This window comes from Somniosus microcephalus, unplaced genomic scaffold (assembly GCF_052327205.1).
Source record: "Somniosus microcephalus isolate GS21.2 unplaced genomic scaffold, FLI_Smic_1.0 unresolved_chr1, whole genome shotgun sequence".
NCBI lineage: Eukaryota > Metazoa > Chordata > Chondrichthyes > Squaliformes > Somniosidae > Somniosus > Somniosus microcephalus.
Window position 1 is genome coordinate 29,685,106 of NW_028225179.1, and position 18,048 is coordinate 29,703,153.

The 18,048-nt window shown below is 50.9% G+C and overlaps 1 long non-coding RNA gene across 1 annotated transcript in view; it reads left to right on the forward strand.

The window, feature by feature from the left end:
• LOC147094556 (uncharacterized) overlaps nucleotides 1-17,420 on the forward strand; it is a 35,670-nt gene extending 18,250 nt beyond the window's left edge. The window contains exon 2 of the long non-coding RNA XR_015074623.1: nucleotides 16,141-17,420. This is a non-coding gene — a long non-coding RNA (uncharacterized LOC147094556). The remainder of the gene's footprint in view (nucleotides 1-16,140) is intronic.
• Nucleotides 17,421-18,048: the final 628 nt, after the last annotated feature.

Sequence of the window (18,048 nt, forward strand, 5' to 3'; positions counted from 1 at the left end):
GGTTCCCTGCACTACCTGCCTGCCTTTGTTGCTCCACCTGATGGTCACCCCCTGTGCTGCCCTACCCTGAGGCATGAACAACTCGCTAAACGTGCTATCCACGAGCCTCTCAGCATCGCGCATGCTCCAAAATTCATCCACCCGCAGCTCGAGCGCCGCAATGCAGCCCACAAGTAGCTGCAGCTGGATGCATTTCCCGCACACATGGTCGTCAGGGACACTGGCAGCATCCCTGACTTCCCACATGGAGCAAGAGGAGGAGAACACGGGTCTGAACTCTCCTGCCATGACTTACTCCTTTAATTAATTTCAACATTTATTCAATACCCCAGTTACAGGTATACTCTAGGGCGCTTTATTTACCAACTATCCCCACTACACCACAGAAATTTAACACCACAGAATTCAAGCTTGTATTGAAAAGAGAGAAATACTCACCAACCAATCACTTACCTGCTCCCTGGTGACGTCACACTTGGATTACTTTTTACCTCTCTCCTGGAACCTGGATTGGTGTGCCTCTGACTGCTCCCTCTTATACTCAGCCGCCTCGGGCTGCTCCCGCACAGGTCCGCTGCTTCTCCGTTCTCGGGGCTGTGGGCCTCGGTGCCTCTGACTGCTCCCTTTTAAGCCTTTAAGCCACAGGACTTCGGCACCCATGAAATGACACGAGGTTTCGAGAGATATTATCGCTGTGGCTGATCCACCCATGACCAGAGGGACTGCTGGTTCAAGGACAAAGCATGCAGGCAATGCAGAAAGATGGGACACATTGCACGTGTATGCAGATCTGGAAACAAAAAATCCACTGACAGAAAAAAAATCAATAAGGAAAAGTACAGAAAGGTACAAATGATGATGGACAGTAGCTCCGAAGACCAGAAGAGTGATAGCGACTCCAGAAACAAGAGACTAAGCTGTCTCAAATTACATAATGTAATTGCCAAAGAAGATTACCAGACCATTTGGGTTACCCTCACGATAGCGGCTATTTCCGCATATACCTTTGAAAGACACATCCATTATCTTGAAGACATATATGGGGCAGAAAGTATACCCCAGAGGGAAAATATGGGTGCCTGTTGTATACAACGGCAAGGAAATACAGAAGTTGTATTTATACGTTCTGCAAGATGGTGGTCCACCGCTGTTGGGACGTGAATGGATCAGGAAGATACATTTAGACTGGCACTCCATTCAGGCACTGACGGTGACCAGTAAGAAAAAAAATGATGATGACGTCACCTGAACGATTAAAAGACATCTTGGCCAATGCCAAAGAAGTGCTTCTACAGGAACTAGGAACCTTGAAAGGCGTCACCACCTCAATAAAAGTAGAAGATGCGGCAATTCCCAAGTTTTTTAAGGCAAGGTCGGTGCCATACGCAATTCGTCCAGCAGTCGAGGCAGAGCTGGAGAATTTGGAAAAGGCAGGCGTGTTATCCAAGGTAGATTGGAGCGAGTGGGCAACACCCATCGTCCCGGTCATGAAGAAAACGTTGAATAATGATAAATCTGAAGAACAGAGAAAAATTCGCATCTGTGGGAACTTCAAGGTGACTGTAAACCCGGTCCTTCACATGGTACAGTATCCTCTTCCGAGGATAGAAGTTATTTTTGCCTCACTATCCGGAGGGAAATGTTTCACCAAAATTGACTTGGCACAGGCATATCTACAGATGGAGGTTGAGGAGGCCTCTAAAAAGTATCTCACGATAAACACACACAAAGGCCTGTACCTGTACAATCGACTGGTTTTCGGAGTAGCATCAGCTCCAGCTATCTGGCAAAGAGCTATGGAGCAAGTCCTGCAAGGGATTCCAGGGACTCAATGCTACCTAGACGACATCCTTGTAACAGGAGAAAATGACAATGAGCACCGTGCCAATTTGGAGCAGGTGCTCACTAGGCTGAGAGAACGGGGCCTACGAGCAAATCGCCCCAAGTGCGAATTTTTCCAGAAACAATTATCATATTGTGGCCATATAATTAACAAAGAAGGGTTGCATAAGTCACCTGAAAAAACTGAAGCAGTCATAAAAGCCCCAGCACCTGAAAATGTCTCACAATTAACGTCGTTCCTGGGATTGATAAATTACTATCATCAATTTTTACAAAACTTGTCAACTGTTCTGCACCCTCTTAACGCACTGCTACAAACGGGAGTAATTTGGAAATGGAGCGAAGACTGTAAATGTGCCTTCCATAATCGCAAAGGCTTGATCACGTCCAAGGAAGTGTTGGCTCATTGCAACCCATCACTGCCAATCAGACTGGCATGCGATGCATCCCCTTATGGCGTAGGAGCGGTATTATCGCATAGATTCCCTGATGGCTCGGAGCGGCCGATAGCTTTTGCGTCACGCTCATTGAACTCAGCTGAGCGTAACTATGCCCAGATCGACAGGGAAGCACTCAGCCTGGTGTGGGGAGTGAAGAAATTCCACCATTACCTACACGGACAAGAATTTATCTTGTTGACTGACCATCAACCCCTCGTCTCCATATTCAACCCTAAAAAGGGCGTTCCCATTATGACAGCGCAAAGGCTACAGAGGTGGTCCCTTTTCCTAGGGGCACACCAATAGACATAGAATACAAAGGATCAAAACAGCATGGGAATGCTGACGGTTTATCGCGCCGACCGTTGCCAACGGTAGAAGAGGCACCTACAGTGGACCCAGTGGAGATGTTCCACTGAACCATAGTGGAATGTCTACCAGTAACAAATTCTACCATTGAAAAGGAAATGAGAAATGACCCGACTCTCTCACGAGTCTACGATTTAATGGTGAAGGGATGGCCAGCACATGGCGAACCACTGTTGCCAGCATTCTCGCAAAGAAGAGAACAGCTGTCAGTGTGCCGAGGAACCTTGATGTGTGGATCCAGAGTGGTGATTCCACCCAAACTCCAGGATAAAGTGCTAAAGGAGCTTCACGAGGGGCATCTGGGTGGAGTGAAAATGAAGAACCTAGCCAGAGCATTTGTGTGGTGGCCAGGTATCGATGGAGACATCGAAGATATGACCAAGAGCTGTCGAGGATGCCAGAAGGTCCAAAACGCCCCACCACAAGCCCCTCTACATCCATGGGAGTGGCCCTCATCTCCATGGCAAAGGGTACATATCGACTTTGCTGGTCCATTTATGGACTCAATGTTCTTAATCACGGTTGATGCACACTCCAAGTGGCCGGAGGTAATAAAAATGTCCTCCACCACCACGGAAAAAACCATCACAGTATTAAGGACCATATTTGCCAGGAATGGGCTGCCTGAACAGATCTGTTCTGATAATGGACCACAATTTGTGTCCGAGGAATTCAGGAAGTTCTTAAAAAACAATGGGGTTAAGCACTACACATCCGCCCCATACCATCCCGCAACCAATGGATTAGCTGAAAGGTTTGTCCAGACCTTCAAGAAGGCCATAAAGGCCATGGGTAATGAAGACATAAATCTACAACATACGGTAGATAACTTCTTGTTTGCGCACAGGAATGCAACACATGTGGTTACAAACCAAACCCCCGCCATGATGTTTTTCAATAGAACACTAAGATGCCGGCTGGATTTGATCAAGCCAAACATCAGAAGGGACGTAGAGAACCGACAATTTCAAGGCATGAATGAAAGGCCAACTAGAACCTTCCAGATAGGTCAACAAGTTTTGTCCCGGGACTACCGTACCGAGAAATGGCAGCCTGGAACTATTTGCACACGACTAGGACCGCTGATGTATACCGTGGACATTGGAGAAAGCATAATAAGGCACCATACTGACCAGATCATAGAGTCATCCGAAAAGGGACAACTCTATACGCCTAATGATGAAGCAGAGATAACCATAATATCTACCTCCGATCCGGTGATACTGGAACCAGATGAACCCGACACTGGCAGTCAAGCCGAATCGACCTTGCCAAAAGAACCTACTACACCACCGAAAACTACTACACCACCAAGGCGTTATCCGGACCGAGTCAGGAAGCCTCCAGAGAGACTGACTTATAATTGATTAACTGCAGCAAATGTGTAGATTATTGTTCTTGTAAACATGTTAATTAATGATTACTTAAAATGTTATGTACTAATTATCTAAAAGGGGTGGAATTGTAGTGTATGTACCTTTAAGAGCCCCTGTGTACTGTAATACTGGTAGTGACCACTCGGGTATATAAGCCTGTATAGCATCTTGTATCTTTTAGTTCACCTCCAGACTTTGTTCAGTAAACACCTGTTAAACCAACTCCTGCATTCCGTGTCTCCATTAACACACGGATACAACATTAGTCTTCTTCCCAGACCTGCAAATTCGTGCAATGTGTCCCATCTTTCCGCATTGCCTGCATATTTTGTCCTTGGACCAGCAGTCCTTCTGGTCATGGGTTGTTCTGCCGCAGCGATAACATTTTTCAAATCCCCGTGTCATTTCGTGGGTGCCGTATTCCTGTGGCTTTTGCTGTATTTCCGCAGCTCCCCTTGCTGCTGCTTCGTACGTGTCAGGAATGACCCAGATTCTGCCTCGCCTCGCCACCAGAGGGCCCCATGAACTCTCTTAATTGTGTCCTTCTTTATTCATAATTGTACTCACCTGTGCATTGTTATATGCCTACTATTTAAATGGTGTTCAGTTTATGTTCATTGCTCAGTCTTGAGTTTCACTGCCTTGTGATACCTCTTGCTGGCCTGCTAGCCTGTATTCTGTGCTGTTGTTATTTTGTTTATTTCAAGTAAAGTTTACCTTTGTTTTTGCAACATAACCTCTGCCTCAGTTTGCCTTACTGCAGTTGGGTTCACCGAGTTCCGGTCCTCACAGCAAGACTGAGCCAAAACATGGACCCAGCAGAGAAGGACCAATGGCTAAGATAAATTTCTGAGCAGCTACAACTGATCTTGGACGAACTGCAGTGCCTCGCCACGGCATTCTCCCGAAGCCAGAAACAGCTGGAGGCCCTCATCATTGCTTTCCGTCAGAGCCAGAACCAGAGTCAGGTGATCCAAGCTGCTCCAGCACCATTACCCGCTCCTTCGGTTTCGCCTCCCCCTCTGAAAGAACCCCGATTACCTGCACCCGAGCGCTACGACGGTAACCCAAGAGGATGTCGAGGTTTTCTAACCCAGTGTTCCCTGGCTTTCCAACTGCAAGGTTCATTATTTCCCAGTGACTGTTCCCGAGTGGCCTACATCATTTCGCTACTCACTGGCAAAGCACTTACCTGGGCTACGGCCGTCTGGGAACAGCAAACTCCGGCATGTTCAAACTACCAACTTTTCTCGGAGGAAATGAGAAGGGTCTTTGATCATCCTGTTAGTGGGAGAGAGGCATCTAACAAACTGCTTCGGCTTCGCCAGGGGGCTCGTAGCATTGCGGACTGCGCTATTGAGTTTCGCACTCTCGCTGCAGAAAGCCAATGGAATTCGGAGGCGCTCATTGCCACTTTTCGCCACGGTCTCACGGATGAAATCAAGGACAAACTGGCTTCCAGAGATCCAGTGAGTGATTTGGAGTCTCTTTTTGATATCTCCATTCGGGTGGATAATCGTCTCCGTGAGAGGCGAAGAGAACGCCACTCCTTTTTCACCCCGCTTCCAGAGACCAGAGCCTTTCCTGCTTCGAAGCCATCCGAGAACCTCCGAGCCATCCCGAGCCCATCTTTGACTGATCCAGAGGAGCCCATGCAGTTGGGAGTAACCCGTCTCTCGCAGCCTGAACGTGATCGCCGAATGAGAGAGGGGTCTTGCCTCTATTGTGGGGAATCGGGCCACTTTCGCTCTTCTTGTCCAGAGTTGGTGGGAAAAGCCAGGGCTCGTCCAGGACGGAGGGACCTGAGATGAGCGTAGCCATCCCTCCCGGCCCCACTGTTTCTAGGGTCCTGCTGGCATCCTCCCTTTTCTGGGGCAATCAACAACATGATCTTAAGGCCCTGCTGGATTCGGGGTCTGATGATAACTTCATGGATCTGGGGTTAGCTAAACAGCTCAAGATTCCCCTGACCCATCCTGATCACCCCCTCACTGTTGTTGCCCTGGATGGAAGAGCCCTGGGCTCTGGAACCATTCACCATCATACTGCCCCCCTGTGTTTGGGCGTGGAAGGACAACATTTCGAGACCATCCAATTCTCCCTTATCCACTCTCCTGAGTTTCCATTGGTTCTGGGGTACCCTTGGTTGGCCTGCCATAATCCTCACTTGGATTGGGCCACCGGCCGGCTTACAGAATGGGGCTCCGCCTGCCATACAACCTGTCTTCGCTCCAAGTCTCCTTCCCAGCCCCAGGAGTCCCCATCGCACTCTGAATTGTCCCGAGTGCCTCCCGAGTATGAGGATCTAAAAGAGGTCTTCAGTAAGGTTCGAGCCACATCACTTCCCCCTCATAGGCCATATGACTGTGCCGTTGACCTCCTGCCTGGGACATGCCCACCTATGGGTAGGATCTTCTCCCTTTCTGCTCCAGAGACCGCCGCCATGGAGGAGTACATCCGTGATGCCCTCGCCACTGGCTTCATCCGTCCGTCCACCTCTCCTGCTGGTGCCGGTTTTTTCTTCGTGAGTAAGAAAGATGGAGGTCTCCGCCCCTGCATCGACTACCATGGCCTTAACCGGATTACTATAAAAAACCGTTATCCTCTTCCGCTTATGTCGACGGCCTTCGCGCTACTACAGGGAGCCACAGTCTTCACAAAATTGGATCTCCGCAACGCCTACAACCTCATCCGCGTCCGCGAAGGGGACGAGTGGAAGACGGCATTCAACACACCTACTGGGCACTATGAGAACCTGGTTATGCCCTTTGGATTGACCAACGCCCCTGCTGTGTTCCAGGCGCTCATCAACGACGTCCTCCGAGACATGCTGAATCACTTTGTCTTTGTCTACCTGGATGACATTCTCATTTTCTCCAAAACTCTTCACGATCATATCCAGCATGTAAGGCAAGTCCTGCAACATCTGCTTAACAACCTCTTGTTTGTCAAGGCTGAGAAGTGTGAGTTTCATGTTTCCACGGTTTCATTTCTGGGCTTCATCATCTCCAGCGGCAACATCCAAATGGATCCTGGCAAGACCCAAGCTGTCCGAGATTGGCCACCACCCACCTCTCTCAAACAGGTGCAACATTTCTTGGGGTTTGCTAATTTCTATCGGAGATTCATCAGGAACTTTGGCACCATTGCTGCCCCTCTCAACGCCCTCACCAAGACCGCTTCTACCCAGTTCAGTTGGTCCGCTGAGGCTGCGCAGGCTTTCGAGGATCTCAAGCGGCGCTTCACGTCTGCTCCTGTCCTCGTGATTCCGGATCCCTCACTCCCCTTCATTGTCGAGGTGGATGCCTCGGATATAGGAGTGGGCGCCGTTTTGTCCCTGTGGTCTAACGACAACAAACTGCACCCTTGCGCCTTTTTTTCTCGCCGACTCACTCCTGCTGAACGAAACTATGATATTGGAAACAGGGAATTACTAGCAGTTAAGTTGGCACTGGAGGAGTGGAGACATTGGTTGGAGGGGTCTAAACACCCATTCATTGTCTGGACAGACCATAAGAATCTGGCCTATATCCAGGAGGCCAAACGACTTAACTCTTGTCAAGCTCGCTGGGCACTGTTTTTTAATCATTTTGACTTTGTCCTGTCATATCGTCCAGGATCCAAGAATCTCAAGCCTGATGCTCTCTCCAGGCAATTTGATCCACCCGAGCGGGAGAGACAACCAGAACCTATTCTTTCTACTTCTCGAATTGTAGCACCGGTTCACTGGGGGATCAAGACGCTGGTCAGAAAGGCACAACAGAGGGAGGCAGACCCTGGCAATGGCCCACCCGGTCGCCTTTTTGTCCCCAACACGACTCGCTCACAAGTCCTGCAGTGGGGGCATTCGTCGTGACTCACCGGTCATCCAGGCACATCCAGGATGCTGGAGTTTCTTCGCAGAAGGTTCTGGTGGCCCACCATGGAGAAGGACGTAAAGGCGTTCGTGGCAGCTTGTGCCATTTGTGCACGAAACAAGAACCCTCGATCTCGCCCCCAGGGTTTGCTGCATCCTCTCCCCATTCCCACTCGCCCCTGGTCACACCTCTCTGTGGATTTCATCACAGGCCTTCCACCATCTCAAGGCAACACTGTCATTCTGGTCATCGTAGATCGCTTCTCCAAAGCCTGTCGCTTTCTGCCCTTGCCCAAGCTTCCCTCAGCCCAAGAGACAGCCGAGCTCATGGTCCAGCATGTTTTCAGGTTGTTTGGTTTGCCTCTTGACATCGTCTCTGACCGTGGTCCACAATTTGCCTCCCGGTTTTGGAGAGCCTTCTACAAGCTCATTGGAGCTACTGTCAGCCTTTCCACGGGTTTCCACCCTCAGTCTAACGGTCAAACAGAACGGATCAACCAAGACCTGGAGATGACCCTGAGGTGTCTCGTATCTGCTAACCCTGCGACCTGGAGTCGTCACATCGTCTGGGCTGAGTACGCGCACAACACCTTGCGCTGCTCCCCCACAGGAATGTCGCCGTTCGAGTGCCAGTTCGGTTTTCAACCTCCACTGTTCCAGGAGCAGGAGCTCGAGGTGGGGGTTCCTTCTGCGGAGAAGTTTGTCCAGCGTTGTCGGCGGACCTGGAGGAGAGCGCGGCTGGTCTTACAACGAGCTTCTCGGCAACGACAGATCCAGGCCATCAAGCGGCGCAGACCGGCTCCTTCATTCCGTCCTGGTCAGAGGGTCTGGCTTTCCAAGCAGGATCTCCCGCTGTGAGTGGAGTCCCGCAAGCTGGCACCCCGTTACATCGGTCCCTTCACGGTGTTGAGGAAGGTCAACCCGGTGTCCTACCATCTCCAGCTGCCCCGCTCCATGCGGATTCATCCTACCGTCCATGTCTCCTGGCTTCGGCCAGTGGCCATCAGTTCCCTGGCGCCCGCCACGAGGCCTCCTCCTGCTCCCCGCATCATCGACGGCCAGCCTGCTTACACGGTCCGTCGCCTGATGGACTCTCGCCGGGTTCGCGGGGGCCTCCAGTTCCTGGTGGACTGGGAGGGATATGGTCCGGAGGAACGCTCCTGGGTCCCGGACCGGGACATCCTGGATCGCGATTTAGTGCGGAACTTTCTTCGCCATCACCATGGACCTTCTGGGGGAACGTCAGGGGCCGTTCCTAGGGGGGGCGGTCCTATCAGGAATGACCCAGATTCTGCCTCGCCTCGCCACCAGAGGGCCCCATGAACTCTCTTAATTGTGTCCTTCTTTATTCATAATTGTACTCACCTGTGCATTGTTATATGCCTACTATTTAAGTGGTGTTTGTGGTAAACCACAGTTGTTAGTCCTGTTGTTCACTCTTGCATATTGTTGTACTTGTCTGTGCATGCCTCAGCTGACTCCGCCCCTGGCTCCACCCTCATGGCTGGGTATAAAGGTGGCTGCTCAGCAGCCCCCGGCCCTTTTGGATACCAGGCAACCACAAGAGGCATGCTCTGTTCTTTGGTAATAAAAGCCTGTTTGTTACTCTCTCAACTTCCAGTCTTTTGTAGTAATTGATAGTGCATCAATTTTATTACCAAAGTTAAATGTTGGCTCCAAATGCTGATCAACCGATGGCGCAAAACACTGAGCAGCAGGCGCTGCTACGAGCCCTCAGACCAACATGCCTGGACCTAGACCCCCAAGAAGCGGGTTCATCGACTAAATTCGCACAATGGCTGCGTTGCTTTGAGGCGTATCTGGAAGCCTCGACCATGACTCTCGATGAAAATAAACTGAAAATCCTGGCCTCGAAGGTGAGCCACCAAGTCTATACTTTAATCCAAGATGCGATGACCTACGCGGCGGCTATCGACCTACTGAAAGGGCAGTATGCACGCCCGGTTAACACGGTCTATGCCAGGCACCTTTTAAGATCTTGCAGACAGCAGCCCGGGGAATCGGTGGAGGCCTTCCTACGGGCACTGCGGGTACTCGGACGTGGCTGCGACTGCAAGGAAGTATCGGGTGCGGCACATGCGGAGGGACTGATATGAGACGCTTTCGTTGCGGGTCTAAGGTCCGACTACTCCCGGCAGAGGCTGCTGGAGAAGGGTGAAATAGACCTGACAAAGGCAGTGTCCCTCGCGCTCTCGCTCGACGCGGCCCACAGAAATATGGATGCTTTCTCCCCTAATCGCCCCGCGCCGTGGACGCCGCAATCTTGGGCCATGGGACCGCCACCTCCGACTGCTGCAGCGATGTCCAAGGCACAAAAATGCTATTTTTGTGGCCAAGCTAAACACCCTAGAGCACGCTGCCCCGCGAAGAATGCTACCTGCTCCGGCTGCGGGAAGAAAGGTCACTACGTTAGCGCCTGCAAAGGGAAGACCATTAACGCCAGCAGCGCCGCGTGCGAACCGTGGGCGCAGCCATCTTGTCCACCATCTTGGGCTCCCCCAGCCATGTGGGGATCTGGACCATGGGCGCCGCCATTTTGTCCGCCATCTTGGACGCCTCCGACTTCGGTTACGGGGGACCCGGACTCCACCACCGCCTCATCGGATGACCGCATCGACGCGCTTGAACATACACTGGCTTCCGTGACGCTGGATCAATTTCTCACGCATCAACTGTCCAGGTCCATGATGGACATTATGGTAAACGGCCGCGCCACTACCTGCCTTTTTGACAGCGGGAGCACGGAGAGTTTTATACACCCCGACACGGTGTGCAGTTACTCTCTCCCGGTCCTGCCGACGCATCATCGCATCTCTATGGCTTCCAAAGCCCAGTCAGCGGATGTCGGTGGCTACTGTATGGTGACTCTTTCAGTGCGGGGTACTGAATACAAAAATTTTAAACTTCTGGCCCTGCCCGATCTCTGCGCTGCCGTCCTACTGGGGTTGGATTTTCAGTGCCACCTTAAGAATGTCACTTTAGCGTACGGTGGACCCCTCCCCCCTCTCACGGTCTGCAGCCAGCAGTTTTTAAATCGCCCGCCGCGTGCCATTTGCCGCCTCTCCACCCTTAAAGTCTCCCACCCCTCCTTGTTTGCTAACCTCACCCGCGACTGTAAGCCCATCGCTACCAAAAGTAGGCGTTACAGTGCCGGGGATAGGGGTTTCATTAAATCCGAGGTAGCGAGACTCCTGAAGGAAGGGATTATCGAGAGCAGCAATAGCCCATGGCGAGCACAAGTGGTGGTGGTGAAGACTGGCGGAAAACAGCGCCTAGTTATTGACTACAGCCAGACGATCAATCGCTACACCCAGTTGGATGCGTACCCACTCCCCCGCATATCTGACATGGTCAATTAGATAGCACAATACCGGGTGTTCTCAACGATTGATCTGAAGTCGGCATACCACCAGCTCCCCATCAGGGCTGAGGACCGCCAGTACACAGCTTTTGAAGCTGACGGTCGGCTCTATCACTTTCTCAGAGTTCCCTTCGGCGTCACCAATGGAGTTTCTGTCTTCCAACAGGAGATGGACCGGATGGTTGACCAGAACGCGCTCCAGGCCACTTTCCCATATCTAGATAACGTCACCATCTGCGGCCACGACCAGCAGGACCACGACGTTAATCTAGAGAAATTCCTCCGTACGGCCCAGCGGCTGAATCTCACATACAACAAATACAAATGTATGTTTCGCACCATGCGCCTCGCCATTCTTGGCTGCGTAGTGGAGAACGGAGTCATCGGCCCCGACCCCGATAGAATGCACCCTCTTATGGAGCTCCCCCTTCCCCACTGCCAGAAAGCACTGAAGAGATGCCTAGGGTTTTTCTCTTACTATGCTCAGTGGGTGCCCAACTATGCGGATAAAGCCGGACCCCTCATCAAGTCCACCTCCTTCCCCCTGACAGCAGAGGCCTGTGCAGCCTTCACTCTCATAAAAAGCGATATTGCGAAGGCCACAATGCACGCTGTGGATGAGTCCCTCCCTTTTCAAGTGGAGAGCGATGCATCCGACTTTGCCCTGGCTGCAACCCTTAACCAGGCGGGGAGACCCATGGCCTTTTTCTCAAGGACCCTCCAGGGCCCCGAGATTCGACACTCCTCTGTCGAAAAGGAGGCCCAGGCCATTGTGGAAGCCGTGCGACATTGGCGGCATTACCTGGCCGGAAAACGGTTTACCCTGCTCACTGACCAGCGTTCAGTGGCTTTTATGTTTCATAATAAGCAGCGGGGCAAAATCAAGAATGACAAGATATTAAGGTGGAGAATCGAACTCTCCACCTACAATTACGATATCTTGTACCGGTCCGGGAAACTCAATGAGCCCCCAGATGCCCTATCACGTGGTACGTGCACCAACGCGCAGGTTGATAGACTACAGACCCTCCACAATGACCTCTGCCACCCGGGGGTCACCAGGTTCTTCCATTTTATCAAATCCCGTAACCTGCCCTACTCCATCGAGGAGGTCAGGACCATGACCAGGAACTGCCAGATCTGTGCCGAGTGCAAGCCGCATTTTTATAGGCCAGACAGAGCGAGCCTGATCAAAGCCACGCGCCCCTTCGAGCGGCTGAGCATCGATTTTAAAGGGCCCCTCCCCTCCTCTGACTGCAATGTGTACTTCCTCAATATAATTGATGAGTACTCCCGTTTCCCGTTTGCCATCCCTTGCTCGGACATGACCAGTACCACGGTCATTAAATGTCTGAATGACCTCTTCGCATTGTTCGGTTTCCCTAGCTATATCCATAGCGACAGGGGCTCATCTTTTATGAGCGACGAACTTCGGCAGTACCTGCTCGTGAGAGGCATTGCTACAAGCAGGACCACCAGCTACAACCCCCGGGGGAACGGCCAGGTGGAAAGGGATAATGCGACAGTCTGGAAGGCAGTCCTTTTAAACTTAAAATCTAAGGGCCTTCCGACCTCCAGCTGGCAGGAGGTCCTCCCTGCGGCACTCCATTCCATTCGGTCGCTGCTCTGTACACCCACCAATGCCACTCCTCACAAGAGACTGTTCTCCTTCCCCAGGAAGTCCACGTCGGGGATTTCGTTACCAACATGGCTGACTTCTCCAGGACCTGTCCTACTGCAGAAGCACATGAGGACCCATAAGGCGGACCCCCTGGTCGAGAGGGTGAGCCTCCTCCACGCCAACCCACAGTATGCTTACGTGGTGTACCCAGACGGGCGGGAGGACACAGTCTCCATTCGAGACCTCGCGCCTGCGGGTGCTCCTGAAACACCCTCTTCGCCACCCACCGCTACTCATGCCTACCCCCAGGACACAGTCCCTGCACGAGACCTCGCACCTTCGGGTGCCTCTGAGAGACCACCATCGCTACCTCCCATTACCCGCGCTCTGACCCCTGTAGACGGCATGCAGCAGCCCCAGGGCCCGTCACCGGCTACACCTCCTCTGAACGAGATACCGGGTTCAACGTTGGATGCTGTACCATCACCGCCGCTGCTGCGACGCTCAGGACGGCTTACAAGGCCTCCTGATAGACTTCAGTACACGAATTTTTAGTGCACTTCACCCCGCCGGACTCAATTCTAAACAAGGGGTGAATGTGGTAAACCACGGTTGTTAGTACTGTTGTTCACTCTTGCATATTGTTTTACTTGTCTGTGCATGCCTCAGCTGACTCCGCCCCTGGCTCCACCCTCATGGCTGGGTATAAAGGTGGCTGCTCGGCAGCCCCCGGCCCTTTTGGATACCAGGCAACCACAAGAGGCATGCTCTGTTCTTTGGTAATAAAAGCCTGTTTGTTACTCTCTCAACTTCCAGTCTTTTGTAGTAATTGATAGTGCATCAGTGTTCAGTTTATGTTCATTGCTCAGTCTTGAGTTTCACTGCCTTGTGATACCTCTTGCTGGCCTGCTAGCCTGTATTCTGTGCTGTTGTTATTTTGTTTATTTCAAGTAAAGTTTACCTTTGTTTTTGCAACCTAACCTCTGCCTCAGTTTGCCTTACTGCAGTTGGGTTCACCGAGTCCCGGTCCTCACAGTACGATACTGCCACGCTGAAAGCCTTATCTAGCATCAGCTCTTTCTCTGAGAGTAACCTCTTCTGGGTTCCTTCACTGAGGAGTCCACAGACAAATTTGTCCCGTAGAGTATCTGTCAGTCCTGCTCCGAACTGGCAGTGCTTTGATAGCTTGCGTAGTTCCGTAAGGTAATCAGCATTGCTCTCAACTTTATGCTGATTTCTCCTGTGGAATTTAAATCTTTCTGCTATCAGCAGCAGTGTACGATTTAGGTGTTCCTGTAGGATATCAACAATTTCGTTAAAACTCTTCGCCATCACTTTGGCTGGAGTAATCAGGTTCCGCAATAGGCCGTACGTTCTTGCGCCCATTAAGTTTAGTAGTACCGATGCCTTTTTCTCATCGGCTACTTCGTTTGCCTCGCAATATACTGTGACTCTTTCCACATACGTGGTCCAGTCTTCTATTGCATTATCGAAGGCAGTGATATTGCCAGTCTTCGGCATCTTGGAAATCTAAGAAGGCGCCTCCCGCGCTTTGCCTTCTTCCCCGATTTAACAAAATGGCGCCTCCCGCGCTTTCCGTCTTCTCCGCCGCTGCTAGCGCTGTTGCTGGCATGTTATGCCTTGATGGTGACGCCCTATGGTCTTCGTGCACTTCCCCCCCGCGCTGCTGCTAACGCCGCTCTCCGCGGTTCCCGTGGCAAACTGCAGCTCCTCGCGGCTTTCTGCACTTCTAATTTCTTTTATCTTCCCCGTCGTTGGAGCAACCCACAGGACACTTTCCTCCCTCTTCTCGGGTCTGTACGCTGCCCGGCTTCGTAGTACCAGCCACGCCCTGTGTGCTCCACCCTCTCTCCTCTTCCCGACAACGCTGCTCGGCCCCATTGAAAAGCCACCCGATCGAGCTCTAGCCCGCCGCAGCCCAGGAAGGATCAGTGTACTACCTGCCACCAGCCCGATTAGCTGTAACACCATCGACAGGATAACCAAGCCTGTCAGAGGCGGTTGCCCACGGTCGACGCCCGTTTCTTCTCTTTGTTTTTTTTCTCTTTCTTCCTTCTGGCCTCGACCTCTGGCAACTTCGCTTCAGGGATGGATCCCCATGAGGTGGTGCAGACTGTAGGTAAGTTCGGATCTGCTCCTCACCAGTATTATGTCCGTGTGTAATTGAGACACGGACTGCAGGAGTTGGTTATAACAGGTCTTTACTGAGTGGAGACAAATGGGAACTAACTATGCAAAGTTACTACAAAGGCTTATATACAGGGGTGGTCACTACTGGTACTGCAGTATAAAGGCTGCAGAATATAGTTCCTTCTTCAAAGTACATACACTACACTGGCTGCATGTCCTTTTAAGTTCTTTTGGAGGAGAGTGGACAAAGGAGCAGCCCTGTTCGCTCAGCCCGAGCTGGGCATCGAATGAAGGTGTGGTTATACATGTTAGGGATCACCTCGCCACTGGACGAATCCAGGAGGAGATCCCGCAGTGACCTTTGGGAGAAACCGGACAGGGTCCGGAGGAACCTGCCTATTCATCCTACGTGGAAGAGATGGCCCCAGCTGGGTGGGGCATGGCCCCAACCCAGCACTATCCTGACCGAATTTCACTTGCGGGAGACCTCGCTATTGAGGAGTCATGGTGGGGAAGTGCGGGCGCCTTGTCAGATAGGGACGCATTCCCCGGGAGTGGGTGGTGGTGGCCCGGGAAAGATTGTAAAGGGGAGGGGTAGACCCAAGAGTCACGTGGGTGCGTTCGGGGAAGGGAGGAACTCACCCAGGGCCCATGGGTAAAGTTGGAGTGTAAGTGTGGCTGGGAAGGATGAGTGGGTGGCCGGATCTGGGATCCAAGTTTGAGTGTGGGGCCAGTGAGAGCCGCCACACAGGCACCCATCATTTTCTGCAGCCAGTCGAGGGAAGACGGGAGGGAGAGGGACTGGGAGTCACAATCCTATACTCCCCGGTCTCGGTCTGTGAAACATGAGGGGTACCCCGCCTCCACAAAGGGACAAGGGAACGGCTCGGGGCTGGTGGATCAGACTGTTCTGTAAAATCCATTCTGTATGTTTTAAAAGTTTAAGACCATTAAAGGGGGGGTGGAAGGAACATTTACTGCCCGGGTGGGAGGAGCAATACCCACTCGAATTTCACGACCCATCATTGGCACGTGATGGTTGGGGTTTATTTCAGCGTTTTGTTTCAAATGTTTAATGAAGATTTTTGTATTTTGTTTTACAGTTGCAAGTGGTGCAGAGGCGTAGGACCCTCTCCGTGCTTGGGATCATTTTGATTACATTGTATAACTAAGAATGCAACATTTTGTAATATGTTATAATGTACCAAGTGGTGCAGGGGTATGACACCCCTTATTGTAACATTTTGTAATTGATGTATCTGTAGATGCCTACCGTACCATGGTTTTTCTCGGATTTGAGGGGAATAGACGGGTCGGGGAATAAGTGATAGCTAGCTATAGGTAAATACAGGGGATGACTGTTTGTGGGGGGTCAGAAAATTTTGCTCACTTCTTCAAGAGAATACTACAAGCAAGTTGTAAGTATCCAAGGGAGGAATGTAGGGGTCACAAAATCCCCTCAGCCCCCGAAGATTGGGAAATATTAATCCACATCGTGGACGAAGACTTGTGTGATTTAAATTGTCTCTGGGTTGGACAATGTTTTAAAACATACCCAGAACCGCAAAAGGCTGCGTTAAAAAGCTCGTAAGCTAGGCAGCACTTGGACACTGGAATCAAAGAACTTTGTGAAAATCGCACACTTTAAGATTGTACATTTTATTAAAAGATGTACTCTTGAGTTTTGGACTGTTTAAATTGCCCAGGGCATAAAAACGGCTGAAAGACCTCATGGAAACAGAATTTTAAAAGGCAGCAGAAAAGGACAGACAGGCTGTTAGCATATGAAAAGCTCAGCGCTGCCCTGTAGTAAGTTTGAATGGAGCCCGAGCTGTCAGTCACCCTGTGGTATTGGGCGGGTCCGGTAACCTACAAGCTGCTTGTCTACACTGGGGAGTAGCTCGTTTGAATCAGCCAATCATCGGACAGCAAGCACAATGGGTTGTTTACACACATCCATTCACTGAAGTTGACTCTACTACGTGATGTCTCCATGTATGAATGGAGGAACTTAAAAGCCCTTCTCTTGTGTATTCGGACTTTTCGGCGCGAAATTGCGCACGGACCTTTTCGGCGTGAAAACAGCAGGGACTCCCAGGGTATAAAGATTAAGCCCAGGAAGTACTCTGCCCCTTTTTTGTCTCTTTTACTCTTTGGACTGCAGGTGAGCAAGGCTTCTGACCCACTAGCAAGATAATCTAGGGAGAAGTAAAGGGGTGGTAATTTAAGGGAAATGTTGCTAAGATTGTGCGGTTAACATTGTAGCCATTTATCCCTAGTTTTTGCCGTCTGCCTTCCCCGTTAAGCAATTTTACCATGGTTACTTTGATCGTGTGGTGTAGTTTCTTTAGTTTCAATTAAATTTGACTTTCTTGCATCCAGACCATTTGTCCATTTTTAATATATCATTAATTATAAGTTCCTCCAGTCAGAACTGGAGGGGGGGGGGTTTAGCGATTTGAAACCGCTGATTGGAATTGGCCACAGTGCAGTGGCAAAGGCTGCCTGACCAGGTAAATTACCGTAAACCAGGTAAAGGATGCCCACCTACACCACTGACATTAGACTGATTGGCCTGTAGTTACCAGGTTTATCCCTCTTCCCCTTTTTTTAAACAGGATGTAACATTTGCAATCCTCCAGTCCTCTGGCACCACTCCCATATATCTGAGGGAGATTGAAAGATTGTGGTCGGAGCTTCTGCTATCTCCACCCTAGCTTCCCTCTGCAATCTAGGATGCATCCACCTGGACTGGGTGACTTGTTAACTTTGAGTGATGACAACCTATTTAGCACCTCCTTTCTATCCATTTTTATCCAATTTCTCTACTCCCCCATCCTCTACTGCGACATTAACTTCATCCTCTTCTTTTGTGAAGGCAGATGCTAAGTACTCATTCAGTACCTCAGCCACGCCCTCTGCCTCCGTATGATGAGCTCCTATTTGGTCCCTAATCGGCCCCACCATTCCTTTAACTACCTTTTACTTTTCATATGTTTATAAAAGATTTT